Source organism: Meleagris gallopavo, chromosome 14 (assembly GCF_905368555.1).
Source record: "Meleagris gallopavo chromosome 14, MGAL_WU_HG_1.1, whole genome shotgun sequence".
Lineage (NCBI taxonomy): Eukaryota > Metazoa > Chordata > Aves > Galliformes > Phasianidae > Meleagris > Meleagris gallopavo.
In genome coordinates this window covers 17,105,648-17,119,600 of record NC_139417.1, presented here as the reverse complement: position 1 = coordinate 17,119,600, position 13,953 = coordinate 17,105,648, and the positions used below count along the sequence as shown (strand labels likewise).

The window sequence follows — 13,953 nt, the reverse complement described above, 5'->3', positions numbered from 1 at the left end:
TGTGATCACTTCATCTGGCCTTTGGCTAGAAATTGAAGTCAATTCTTTCAAACCATTTTTTTCCTTTCTAAGAAATCTGACTAGGAAAATTGAAGAGTACTTTCTTTCTAGTTAGAAAGCCTCTGAATGCAAACAAAATAAATAAGCCTTGCATTCACTCCTTTTCTGGAAATGCCATCTTGGTTTGTACTGCAGAGATCACCCCGAAGAGGTTTGTAACTTCAATAACTTCAGTTGGGAAGCTTCTTCTATACCAAAAACCATAAGATACAGCAATTTGTTATTATTTTCCTCAACCATTCCAACAGCAATAGAGAAAGAAGATTATGGCAGGAAATAGGTCTTTCATATGCTTCTGAGGATAAAATAAATATATTCAGATCCTACTTCTGAATTAAAGATGAAATAAAATCACCTTTCTGGGGTCCGGGAGCATTATTCAAATCTTTCCCTCTGGGAAGAGCATTGGCCATCAGTTTACTCCCCTTTCATAGGAAGCAACTGTACAAATGAGGCTATGCACACAAGCTCTTTCTGCCCTCAGCCAACACAAGGAATTGCCTTTTGCTTTACATAGCAGCCAGCAAGTGTGCTTGCGTCCTGGAGAAAGAATAAGAAAATCCCAGATTTCCCTCTGTAAGCACAAATTTAATTGACTGTGTGTACAGTTCATGGTGAGGGGGCTGAAACCCATGGATTCAGTCACTGTTTCCATCAAATATGATTTATTTTATTATTATTTTTTACAAATGCAGAAGCCAGCCATTCTATCAAGGAGGCTTAAAACTTGCTTTCTGCAAGCAGCAGTGCAAAAAATCCTAAACACACCAATGCTTGTGGAAAATAAGGTGAATCCTCTTAGAAAAAAAATCAACTTGTAGTCACTGAATTCCTCTCTTGTCTTTTGGGGACACTTGCTTCCAATAGGCCTGACCAGCCTTCTGCAGATAAATGAAGAGAAGCCACTGATCTAATGGCACAGAAATATCTCTGCTAATATGCAAACCTACATATGCCAGCATGGGGCATTTCAAAGATAATTTTATCCTACTGCATCTTGTTATCCAAATGGAGAAATGTCAGCGGCGTATTAAGCTGATAGGAAAGCTGAAAGACTCATTAAGCCATATTTTATAGGATGAGAACATGCAAAATGGAATATTTTCCAGGATCATTAAAACAAGACTTAATTACAGAATTCAGGTTTATCCGTGTCACCCAACGTCACAATACTTCGAGATGGATGATGAGGGGAAAAGGCAAAAAATCCTCAGCAGCCACATTTAGCACCGCAGCAGTATCTGCATTATTCATCATCATTCGTGCAATGACAGATCCTAAATAATTAGTATTGCTCACATTAATTAAGTTATGCAACTCTCCCACCCAGAAGAGGATTTGTAAAGAAATGCACGCTAATAACACGTTGGTCACAGGCTCTGCCCAACAGTGCCATGTGTGCCAGCTCCACACAGCTCCAGCTTCTACAAACCATAGAACACATGGGTTTTAACTGAGAGTTTTACTGTACTTGGGTGGTTTTTTTTTCTTTTGTACAATTTCTTTTCCTGCTAATTTTCCTTCAGCTGTCGTAGACATGACAATTTGCTCACATCTTACCAAGACAGATTTCTGTTTCATCTCATGATACAAGCCCTGAAGCATTCCTCAATTTCCAAAGGAAAGAATTTACCCAAGGCAAAATTATTCTTCTTGTATTTTGTAAAAGAAAATATCAGTTTACCATTGCAAAATACACACCTGTAGAACACACAGACATATCTGACTGGAAGGTCTGGATTTCAGGGTGGGAGACAGACAAGAATGCAAGTCACCTTGCCAGAAAGCAAAGGAATCAATGCTTACAGATAGCATTGATCCTGTTGCTGTAAATAGAATATTCCCCTTTATTTTCCCCAATCTCAGGGCATTATACAAATTGTAAAATGCCACAGCATTTTTTAAAAATCCAAACACACCTAATAGCAGATATTAAGCTAACTTGTACTGTTTTCCACACAGTGTCATAGTATGTACTGACAGTCAGAGCAAAACGCAGTATTTGCCAACACACGCTCATTTCCCAGCACATGCTATTACTGCAACCCGAAGAATATGCTGGGGTGGTTTTGTACCTGCAATCTCAGACCAAGCAACCAAAAAGCTCTGGTTATTGTAGAACAAACACAGGTCTACCAGCTATGCATTGGTTGAACTTCTGCCGCTTGCACTCTGCCCTGTTGGTGCTTTGAGTTATGAAGGGCACCACGCACAGGGGTGCATTGGGAGTCCCCCACTGGCAGAGGTACAGCAAGGAGAGACTGAATAGCAGGTTTATTGAGACATAAAAGATCTGGGCTAAGCATTTGAGAATACTGACCTGACAGGAAGAAAATATCTGATCTTATAACCAAGATGTGCAGTAAACAAGGCTGTGTCGCACAAAGCAGCAAATAGATTATACGGAAAAAACAGCACGTGGAAATTCATGCCTCGATATGAAATAGTGACTACAGTCCACACCTCAATGGATCACAATCATCTCAGCAAAATGGGCTCACAAATCGTCATGTTTCCTAAGCTCTGCCCCACCCACCATCAGTGACACCTTGGGACAAGAAAACCATATTTCATGTAAGCTCCTTTCTGGTGACCCAAGCAACCAAACAGCTGTCAGCACCCAAAACCTGCTTCAGATCTGCTTTTAATAAACTCAAATCTCAAACCTTCTAGTGATGAGTGTCCATGTTCCTCCTCCTGTTTGGGACGGCCACACAAGGCTGATGACTGCTGCCTTTCTCCTGCCTTGCTCTGAGCTGCTGCAGCAGCTTTATAACACGGAGGAGCTTCTACAAGAAATCACTGCTATTTCAGAGAATTTAACCTGAAGTGCTCCACAGATGCAATGAATGGCCATTTGAGTAGTGAGTCATCCTTCCTCAGATCCTTTTAAGGAACTTGGCTGGTGTATTTTAAAGGCGTGTTTCTTAATACTTAGTTTTGCAATTTTCAGGGTGATGCATTCGGGAGTTGGGAATACGGATCACGTGGCAGCAGAGCCACATTTGTCAGTGGAAAGTATTCAGCCCTGTATTTCCTTGTATATGGTACTTGCAAAACCTAATCTTTAGGATATTTGAGTTTGTCCTCCTGCCTGCTATTCAATGAGCTCCTAGAAGTCAATCAAACTTGAATAAATATTTTAAATTCCATCCTGCATCACAGCTGAGTAAATCATATTTTTAAGTTTTTAAAACGTATTCCAAAATGCAGCTTATTTCTGTCTTTGAATGTCATGGCAACCTCAAGGTCTTCTTTCTGCTTTCCACAGAAAATACCTACATCTGCACTCACTTTGCAGGAGAGCCTCTGGTAGAGTCTGCCTCAGACTGGAACAGTTGGACCAATAATCCACCACTGCTTCCTGCTTAATTAGCTAAAACTCCCCCGGTGCTATCACTTCCAACAGGTACGTGCCAGGCTTGCTGGCTGTTAGCACAGCTTCTGCAGGACCAGTGTGAAATGACTTTCTAGCACACATTTACCTACACAGAGTATCCAGGCTGTAAATCTGCATTACAGAGACAACCAGGTTCCTCTCAGAGAGATCTCAGGATTCACCAGAACACTCTCTACCAATTTATGAGTATGGCACCTTCTCCTTTTAATTAAGTTTTCACTCAGTAAATTATTTTAGATTATTCTAAGTTCTCTAGTGGGTGTCAGGCTGCACCTGCCTGTGAGACACCAACAAATTGCTGGCACTGAGCAGCCGGCTCAATAATACCTGCCAGTATTTCTAGGCCTTTTTTCAAATGGGAAACTGAGACGAGCTGTAGATGGGTGAAAAGCACTGGACTTCAAGATGGGAAAAAGCAACAAGCAAGTCACAGATATCTGACAATCTGTCTGACACCAAGCACTGGAAATAGGAAAAACAGAGCTGTAATCTCCCATCAAAAACAAGTCAGTGATGTTATCTAACCAATCCATTAGTAGATAATATATTTATTATTTCTAGCACGTACATATGATGTACACGTATGATCTGTGAAGGACAACTCCCATGAAAAAGCTGAATCAATTGCATTAATAACTTAGGACTGAAAACCATTATTATTCTCTGCATGTCTACCAACCTAACTCGATTTTATGCAGAAAAATATTCCAAAGAAATCCAATTCCTTTAACCTTTCATTTAGAATACCATTCCCCCCTCAGTTTCTCCTCAGCTGACAGCACCGTGCTGGCTTGCTGCCCCATGGCAACATCACCTTCCAGTGACACTCAGAGCACAGCTGTGGGATCCTGTGCTGTACTTCCCTCCAGACACAGCGCTCTGAAATGACAGATCCCTCCTTCTGGAAGTGTGAGAATGACTTGGAACAGAAAACAGAGTGAAGAGAGACCGAAGCTCAAGTTAATCCTTGCACTAAAGCAACCTTTTCTCACTGATTTTTAATACTTCACGCAAGAGGGAAAAATAAAGTTTTGGGCCCAAGCATCGCCAGCAAACCACAGGGAGCCCAAAGGCTACAGCTCAAAAGGAGAACTTCAAAAAAAACATGTCAAAAGCATTACCAGTTTAGAGGGAGACCAAAGGCCATGTTTGCATTCAAGCCCATTTGCTGAGGAAAGCATTTAATAATGAGTGGCATCAGGAGCTGGCTGCAGTTATTCTCAGCTGCAAAGCAAACAGCAAACAAGTTCTGCATGCACTTTCTTGTGCCTGCCCCAGTACTTTCACAATGCTCACAGTGGGATAACGCCACTGCATGACATATTATGGGATACATAATATGGGTGCTGGATACATCCCCACCAACATGCCCCCAGAGCCATCAGTGCCCACACTGCACCCCCTCCTGGGCATCACCCATGGATAAAGCCTATGGTGTAAACCCATCAGAGAGAAAAAAAAAATCCTGTGTAATGAGCAGGGTTTGGGCCAAAAAATTTTTAAAAAGCATTTAGGGAATAAAGGTTGCAACACTGGAATTGATTTGATGAGATTTGGAATTGGTCTTGTTTTTTTTTTGGCAGAGGAAAAAGTACCATTTTCTAGAACAGCTTGTCAAGGAAATGAGGTTTTTACACTTTTGCGGTCTCTCCCATCTATCCAAACCTCTCAGTCACTGGTATAGGGGGAATTTTCAAAGGAAAATTCTCAAACTAGCACCTCTACTGAGAAAAAGTACATTGGAAATGCTGTTTGAGGGTTGCTGAATGGCAAATCCCAATATAGTCGCCGGCAAGGCAGACAGCCTGAATGTAATCTAGGCTGGGAGTAACCCAGCATTATCTCCTGTCAGCTGGAGAAGACAGAAATTGCCTGAAATCTGCCTCATACAGAGCGATGGGGGATGCAAGTCAGTAGAAAATCAAGTCAGGCTTTTAGGTTCAGAGGTTACAGGATACCTTGTTTTGTTAGAAAAAGCTCAGTTTTAAGTCACCTGGGGAGAATTACTCTCCCAGTAATTTTGGGCTTCATGGGTATTATCAATTTTTTTTACCCAAATCTGTTTTGTGGAGAGATAACTAAAGTTGGTTACTGAAAACAATCATGCTGTAGGCACAGAGCAGGTCAACAGACAACCAAGATCTTTTCCACCATTAACTTACAGGATTTCTACTCTCCTTAGGTCTTTTGAAGGCAATAAGTATTTATTGTAGGTATGAAACACCCTTCAAAAGGTTTATCTCCCCAGCAAGTAGTTTGTCCAGAACGACCACGCAGCAACAAAGACTCACTCAAATTCAAAACTAAATCATTAAGCAGAAAGCAGCCGGTGGGAAAGCGGCTCCTGCCTACTCTACGAGGTTTCATAGCCATCCCATCTGCAGCCTGCCATTTGTTCGTTAATTTCCAAATGACAGATTATGAGCACAGACAGTGTCCCTTTGTTCCACACACAGCACATTGGGAACAACACGGGGTTCCCTATTAGCAGCCACCCCTCACCCCGTGTTCTCACCCCATGGGATGGCAGGACCTGCCATGACCTCCAGCTGATGCAAGACCACAACAAGTGTTTATCCTGCAGCACTCTTTCCTGAGCTCTGGGTACATGTGAAAGCCCCTGCAGCAGCAGCAGCCCCAACAGCCCTCCTTTGATATTTGACTGGGCTCTCAGCCCCATCAGATGCAGGAGGATCCCGAGCATCTGGCAGGTGTCTGCATGTGCCGTGCAGCAGATTACAGAAAGAACCCTTCAGAAAAAGCATGCCTATTAAATCCAGAGGAGCGAGGACAGTATCTGAGTTCTTGGATTTAATGAGCCAGCATCACTTAGGGCTCACTCCTAGCAAATGTATAAGGAAATAATTTCCTTGTAATGAACTCATGTGGCAATTGGCTTTGCCCTTTCTGCATGCTAATAATAATAAATTTTATCCAAATTACTTCGGGCAGCAGGTAGATGGAATACTCTAAGCCCAAGCTCTGAATGCAAGGACAAAACAGCAACTACAGTCAAGTAAAAAAGGTACATCAGGCCATGTAGTAATAAGTTTGTCTGTTTGTTTTTCCCTTTTGTTTTTAACCACACTCTGATTCAATCAAGGATTTTCTGGAGAACACAGAACGCTCACTTGGCAGGGAGGTGCTTAGAAAGAAAGGACTTCTTCGCCCCAAACAGGCAGCAGTGAATAAATATGCAAAGTGAGATATCTTGAGGAGATATCTGCTCTGTGGTAATGCTGTCGCTGCACAGCCAAGGAAGACAGCACAGCCACGTAAACAGATTACCAGGCACCAGCTGTCAGCACAATTGAACAACAATCTATCTTATAGATCCATAGGAATAATTTCCACTGCAACAATTTTCGAGTTAGCATGACAGGATGGGTTTTGAGGAGCTATCTCAATAGCACAGCAGCATCTGAAGAAAATTCCAAAGTAATCTGTCACATTTCTGTCAAGACACGTTCAGGACGAAGTGTCATTCTGTTACACATCAGATCTGAGGAAATGGAGTTGCAACCACTTCCAAGGTTAAGCTTTAACAAGCAGTTGATTTGGCTGGCTAAGGCATCATTCTGTGAGTCTGCTTGGTGTGCACAGGTGGCACAGAGACCAGGAATTACAACGGTACGCATTGAGCACCCTTACCACAATACAGGTGGCTGAGGGGGGGCACACAGCAGTCCATGCATCCAAACCTTCACTTGAGCAGACGTTTCCCCATTACCACCCTAAGCACTTTGCAAAGCACATTGGATTTGGGAAGAAAAACCCAGGGCTGAGCCTAACATGAGCTGGCACATCACCACTGCCCATGTCAGCTTGAGGCAATGCCCATGTGGGGATTGTTCTTTTCTAGAGAAATATCACTCTGGTTAACGCCATCAAGGCTGGAGCGGGGTGTCATAAGCCTTTTCAGGCTGTCAGAAACAAGGCCATTTCTCACCCTTTTACAGACTGAAAGGGTTACTGATCCCTCAGGACACGATATTTGCAGTAACAGTAATAATTTGGGTCACAGACCCTCAATCTCTAAGCAATCGCTTTGCTTTCCATATTTTTCTTCTTGGTTACCACAAACAATATTCAGACAAAATTATGATTCCATATTCTGGTTTGATCATCCCCACATTTTTAATTAATGTACTTTTATTAGCATTTAATCTGAAAAGTTTTGAGTCCCAGGGATGGCCAAAAGCTGCCGCTACTGAAATGGGAAAGAGGAATGTTATGCAGTTTGGATTTAGTACGTTGGAAGACAGAGGAACAGTGGTCAAGCAATGGAATTAAGAACCCAGAGGAATATAACATGAGAAGAAATAAACAAAATGCGTTTGTGAAGCACTAAGCACGTCAACCCAATCTTTTCTCCCTCTCTTTTAAATAAGGATAATCACACTATTATAAGAGGAGCTAAATACCTTTTGATGAAAAAAAAGTATTCTAATGCAATAAGAATAAACACAGTCATAGAGAAACTATCCCGTCTGCTTCCAAACAGATGGAAAACACCAGTCCATCTCCACAGGGGACTGCACTTGACCCAGTTATTCATGAATGACTTTGGTAACACAGAGATACAGTACGGAGGAGCTTCAAGCCCTGGGGAAGATAGTACCAGCATACCAAGTGATCTCAGCGTGTAGCTAAAACATCAAAACTTGTAAAGATAATTAGGCAAAAAAAGTACACAATGCTCAGCCTATTTTGGAAATAAACACCGACCTGAGGATGCGCTTTGTAAGGTAGGCAGCACTAGTGAGAGAACAGAGAGGTCAGGAAGGATAAAACCTAAACGTGAGTCAGCAATGGGAGTCTGCCAGAGAGACAAGTGGTGGTTTGAGAAATGCTAACAGATGTTAACCACGGAACATGGAAGGTAATTATTCATATCAGGTTTAGAAAACATGACCTAGAAAGAAGGGTATTTGCCCAAACCATGAAAAAGAGAGGTCCAAAATGTAGACATAAAGGCTATCTTCCAACATAAAACATGTTTTAATTAAGAAAATTATGATTGTACTTCACAAGCATGAGAAGTAACTGCTTTAATGCACAGTAAGGAAAGATACAATTAAAACTATGAGTTATACAGAAAGTTAATCAATGGATTATGTTATCTCCAAGGAGGCTGTTGGTACCCTCACTGGAAGGCTGCAAGGTCACCTAGACGACCCTTTAAGCTTCTGGATCAGATTTGCATTCCAGCACTTTTGCTGTCAAAAACATCCAGAAAATAATGCTTTACATTATCTCCACTGGAAAAAAATAATGAGGAAATAATCATTTGGCAGCATATCATCATCCTTATATAATATGCATTTTGAAGAAAGATAACATTCTTGAAGTCAGGTCATCTATGGACAATCAGCTGCCATACTTCAGAGTTTACAATGATTCTGTTCATAAAGGCACTTCCACCCCAGTTCTGCAAGGTCACATCGAAATAAAATTAAAATAGAAAAATCTCCCTCATCACAGCTCTGCTCAGCATCCCTATTTCCCTGGTTTCCTAACATCGACTGTCTTCTAGACTAATCCATTCAGGAGGAAGAGGGTGACATGTAATACAGTTCCTTCACTGCATTAGTTTACGTTGCATATACTTATTCATATTCCTTAACTTACTGTACATTTGGTAATCCTGTATGGTACTTTCCAGGAAAGCTTATTTCAGCATCAAAACTGAATATTATATTTCAATTTACTGAACTGATACATGAACTTTGCTGATGTTCAATTTTATTTCTGTGATTTTATTAACTCGTTTATATGACACTGAATCACAGTCTCTCACCAACCTATTTCCTCTATTTCTCCATGTATATAGCAATATAGCGGATATATTTGAAACAATAGAAATAACACAAGTAGAATTTTGCACAATTATAGCCAGCAGTGCACAAAATAAGACATCGTTAATAATAAATAGTAACATTATATAAAGAAATACCATCTGAAAGTTGATTTTACACGGCATATTAAAGACTTGATGGCTCAGGAGATTGGTAATAGAATAAAAAGCCTTTTATCTCAAGGTCATCAATTCAAATACAAGTCAGACTGATGGCAACTGAAAGCCATTTGATGAGAGCGTTAATGAGCCTGGTCTCGTTTCTGAAAATTTAAGAACAGCCATAACATTCAGCCCTTTCTCCTCCTCTGACAGCAGTCAATACAGAAATCGTATGGAGGCACCGCACCCATCTGGCTGGTGGAGTCGTATTCCCCTCTTATACACTGCCAGCCCCAGGCTATTGCTATTTTAGCAGTTTCCTAGCAGGTATCCATTTGTTCTGTTCCAAAATTCAAAATCCTCAGTACTGCCAACTGCCTCTTTTATTGCTTGGAGGGCTGAAAAACAGAACTGGGCTTTCAGCTCCCTGCACAACCACTTCAAGTGATGCATGAGCAACACTCTGGTCATTTGCTGGAGCCATAACAATCTGATACACTAATAGATTACCTTTTTTGCTACTTTAATACTTTTTTTTTTTTCTGGTTTGTATCTACGACAGCAATGTACCATAGCAAGGCAATGCACTGAGAAAGAAAAGAATTCCAGTGCAAACTAGAGCAACTGTTGAGCTATCCTCTCATCAGCCAGCAAACAAAGCAAGCCACGTATTGTGCAACTTCACAAGCAAGCTCAACGTTTTCCAGAATAAAACTCCTGGTATGATTTCCTTTGTTCCAGTAAAATGCCTAAATAATTTACTACACATGATGCAATGCACTGATAAGAAAACCACTGATGATATTTGTCTGAATTTTTATGCTGAGCAAGTTTTATATTTTTATATATATATATTTATGTGTACACACACACAGTTCCACGGGCAAAAGTCAGTGTTTACATATGCAAACTAACTGCCCAGAACATCTACAAGTGCCTGCTGGCTGGTATAAATGGGGACATCCAGAAGCAGCACTCAGTGCAACATGCAGTAAAAGGATACGTTTTCACCGTGATCTGAATTTGAAACCCATTGATTTCTTTCTGAACTGGGGCATATGAACAAGTTCCCCAAGTAAAAGTTATTCCAAATTGTAAAAACTTACCAACCTCACCACTCAAGTAACCTCCATCTGCAGTGCCCAGGCTTTGGAGGGCTGCTTTGTCTCTCAGAAGTGACTAATGGATTAATTTTAAAGGCGATTGGGTGCTTAAAGATGCCATTTACAACCAGCATGGGTTACAATGTCTGGGTAGTCAATTCCCTTAACGCAGTTTTCCCCTCAGCACAGCACAGGTGCCCAATAGCTGTTACAGAGCCAGCTTTGGAGCAGGGCAGGTAGCGGAAATCCCCAAGCTCCCACTTCTTGGGCAGTCTGCCCCACCCCCAGAACTTCCCACAGAGCACAGGAACAGCTCCATCACACCACAAAGTATTTCTTTCTCATCTGCAGCTCCAGCAGAGAGAATTTGTTCAGGGCAAATACAAGCATGAGCTTTAAAGGTTCAACATCATGGACGCTCTCTGTATGACAAAGGCAGCGGCCAAGTTGAATTTTCCCTTGCAAGTGGTCAGGGCTGAACCTACTCCAATTTGCAGAAGACAAAGCTGGAGATTGCCTTGTTTCAGCAAAGAGGAGCCTCCCAGCCTGCCGCACCGAACGGATCTACTTATCCCACGTCTCTCTAGAAGACTGTCAGGAGTACAGAAAACTGAATTTAAGTGGATTTCAGAGTGTGGAGAACTCCTGAATCCATCAGTTAAGGTCATTAGCTCATGTGACACACCTCCCTAAAGTCAATTTTCAGAGATAAGCGTGTGACAACCTGACTGGAGGAATTCTCCCGTAATGTATTATTAATTCATTTATTATTACAGTTATTATAATCTTTATGTGGAGGCACTGAAGCTCAATTTGTTCTATCGCAGCTAAAGCTTTTAATGAGCCCTTTCTTCTCCTCGGGATAGGAGCTTCATTCAGCAGCTCTGTGGCTTTTAGAGAGTAGAAAATAACATGACGGTGTGTCCAATTTACAAAGGCAGCTTCACACACTGTGCCCTGAATTTTACATGCAAACAATGGGACAACTAACTTTCAAACTGCAGAACATCTCTTCAAACGTAGTGGACCCACAGATTCTAAATATAGGAAGGCTTACAAGCAAATGTATCACAACGCAATGAAATCTTAATGACAATTCCCCCAGCTGAGAAAAAGGAGGAGTGCGTTTAAATAAAGAGGCCCTGTGTAAATGCACATATTTGCTGGGCAGATGGGGGAGCATATATTAACTTAACACTCAGCCCCAACTGAATGGCTCCGGGTTCATCCCTTGGTCACAGGGCTGATCCCAGATAGGGGCTGACTGAGCCAGGGGAAAGGGCGGAGCCTGCAGAGCAACGGGAAAGCTGTGAACAGAGTGGAGGAGAGCAGCACACTTTCCAAACCACGCACATCTCTGACGCATGGGGCTGAGCACACAGCTGGCGAGAAAAGCTGCATCACTGGGTGACCTTTCCTGCTTGGAGAGAAGGTCAGAGACAACAATCTGTGCCAGTTTACGCTCAGAACGTTACGCCTACACTTCCAGTAATTTCTCCTTTGAAATGGAGAAGCCCAGCTCATGTGATAGGCTCATGGGAAACACAGGAGGAACTTTTTTTTTTTTCATTTAGGGAAAAAAAAAAAAAGAAAGCACATGTTTTGGGGGGTTATGCAAGAATAATCAAGACAAATCATCCCATAAAAAAAAAAAAAAAAAAAAAAAAGCAGAGGAAACCTTTATTCTCTTTGCTCATACAGACCTACCAAACAAGCAGCCTTCACAGGACGACCTTTCCAGATGGTTGGTCTTGAAAGAGAGAAACTTTCTAAGCTAACTTATGGACTGGCACAGTCAGCTCCTGTTCAGAGCTTCTCCTAAGGGAGGAGAATCAAAATGCAATTAGATTTTATGGAGGCACACGGCATCCAAATTCCACTGCTTGATTTGTTGAGGTTTATCAGAAATCAGTACGTTATTTCCCATCTGAAACTACCACTGAATACAAACAAAAATAAATTTGGCACCAATACAAGAATAAAAATTTTCCTACTGAAGAAAGTTAGAGCAGCATGCTGACAGACCTCATTTTATCAGCAACTTGTTGGTATGAGTTTCAGAGACCACAACAACGTACAAAATGAAATTCAGCAGTAGATGCAATGTTCTCCACTCTGCCCTCTGCAATAACAAAGGGCAGGGAGCAGAATAAAGGAAACAAAAAGACCAACAAGAAACAAGCAGAACAAACAGTATTTCCAAAGCAGTAATAAATAATTCCTGCTGTACAAAAGTCTTAGAGCTCCCATTAATTAAAAGAAATGAGAAATGCTTAGTTAAGCTCCACATCTTGGTAGCACATCTCTTGTCATTAGCCACAAACAAGAAACAGAACAAAAATATATAGATTTGTAGCAAATAGGATTAAGGAAAACAGAATCCTAACTGTTGCCAGTGTGTTTATTCTCTTTATGTACATCTCTTTACAGGTCCAAGGGCACTGAAATTCCCATAGGAGACAACTCTAGTGAAGTCCAACTCAGAAAACACCTCTGAGGCTCCCAGACCTCCTTCCCCCAATAAATACCTCTTGGCCGCACAACACCAAGGCTCTGCTCCTTCCCTGCTTCTTCAGCTGTAAGGAGGGCAAGGTGCAGGGGGCAATGCACTGTCACTCACTGCCCCAATGGCCACCACCACTGGAGAGCAGGAAGGAAGACTTGCTTGGAATTAATCCAGATAATTACACCACTTTCTCCCAACAGGTTGAAGAACCAAATGGATTTGAGGGGCTTTTTCACATACAAAACCACAAGCTCCTTATCCATGAGAACCTACTACAAGTTAAAGCCCAGCTTAGGACTTAGCCTTATATAATATTTTATATAGAGATATACACAATCACATGGAATTATTCCAAAGCATCTACAATTACACAAACACATTTATGCTACTACAGTAAGCACGGTAAAGAGGAAGTTTCCAATGAGGATATCATACTTAAGACTCCAACTGTTACCATTCAGAAACAAAGAAGGATGGATTCCCAGCAGTCGCTGCGGCTGCTCCTTCATTGGCGCTTGGTCAATTCGCAGTTCACACCGGATTCACTCTCCCCACCTTACAGCATCTACAGGGAAAGACAAACATGTGAGTTGTCATATGCTGCATTCATCTAAAAACAGCATCTTTATCAGTGCCACTCCTTGGTTTTCATTTTTTTCCCCCCCCCTCTACATCACTGAGTTTGAACTCATTCCCTCTGCCCTCCTCTTAGCTGGAATAAGATGGGGCTTTGTACATCTGAATGATAAATGCAGCATACCAAATAGAACAGGAAAATGGGCTTAAGTTAGAAGACCTGACTCCGATTCTCAAAATGCTTTGTGACCTTGGAACGAGGCACGTCTCCATTGCTCTGTTTTCCCTCTTTCTTTGCCTTTCTTGTGTCCTTAGATTACAAGCTTCCTAAAGTGCTTAAATGGTACCA

The 13,953-nt window shown here is 41.6% G+C and overlaps 1 protein-coding gene across 11 annotated transcripts in view; it reads right to left on the bottom strand.

The window, feature by feature from the left end:
- CHL1 (cell adhesion molecule L1 like) overlaps nt 1–13,953 on the bottom strand; it is a 108,683-nt gene that overhangs the window by 66,238 nt on the left and 28,492 nt on the right. For 8 of the 11 annotated variants that reach the window (XM_085235706.1, XM_085235705.1, XM_010718741.4 and 5 more), the window contains exon 2: nt 13,483–13,593. The gene's annotated coding sequence lies outside the window, so the exon portion shown is untranslated. Of the gene's footprint in view, nt 1–2,726; nt 2,881–12,229; nt 12,251–13,463; nt 13,594–13,953 lie in introns of those variants that run through there. The other 3 variants (XM_085235708.1, XM_085235709.1, XM_003210190.5) reach the window with 3 other exon arrangements.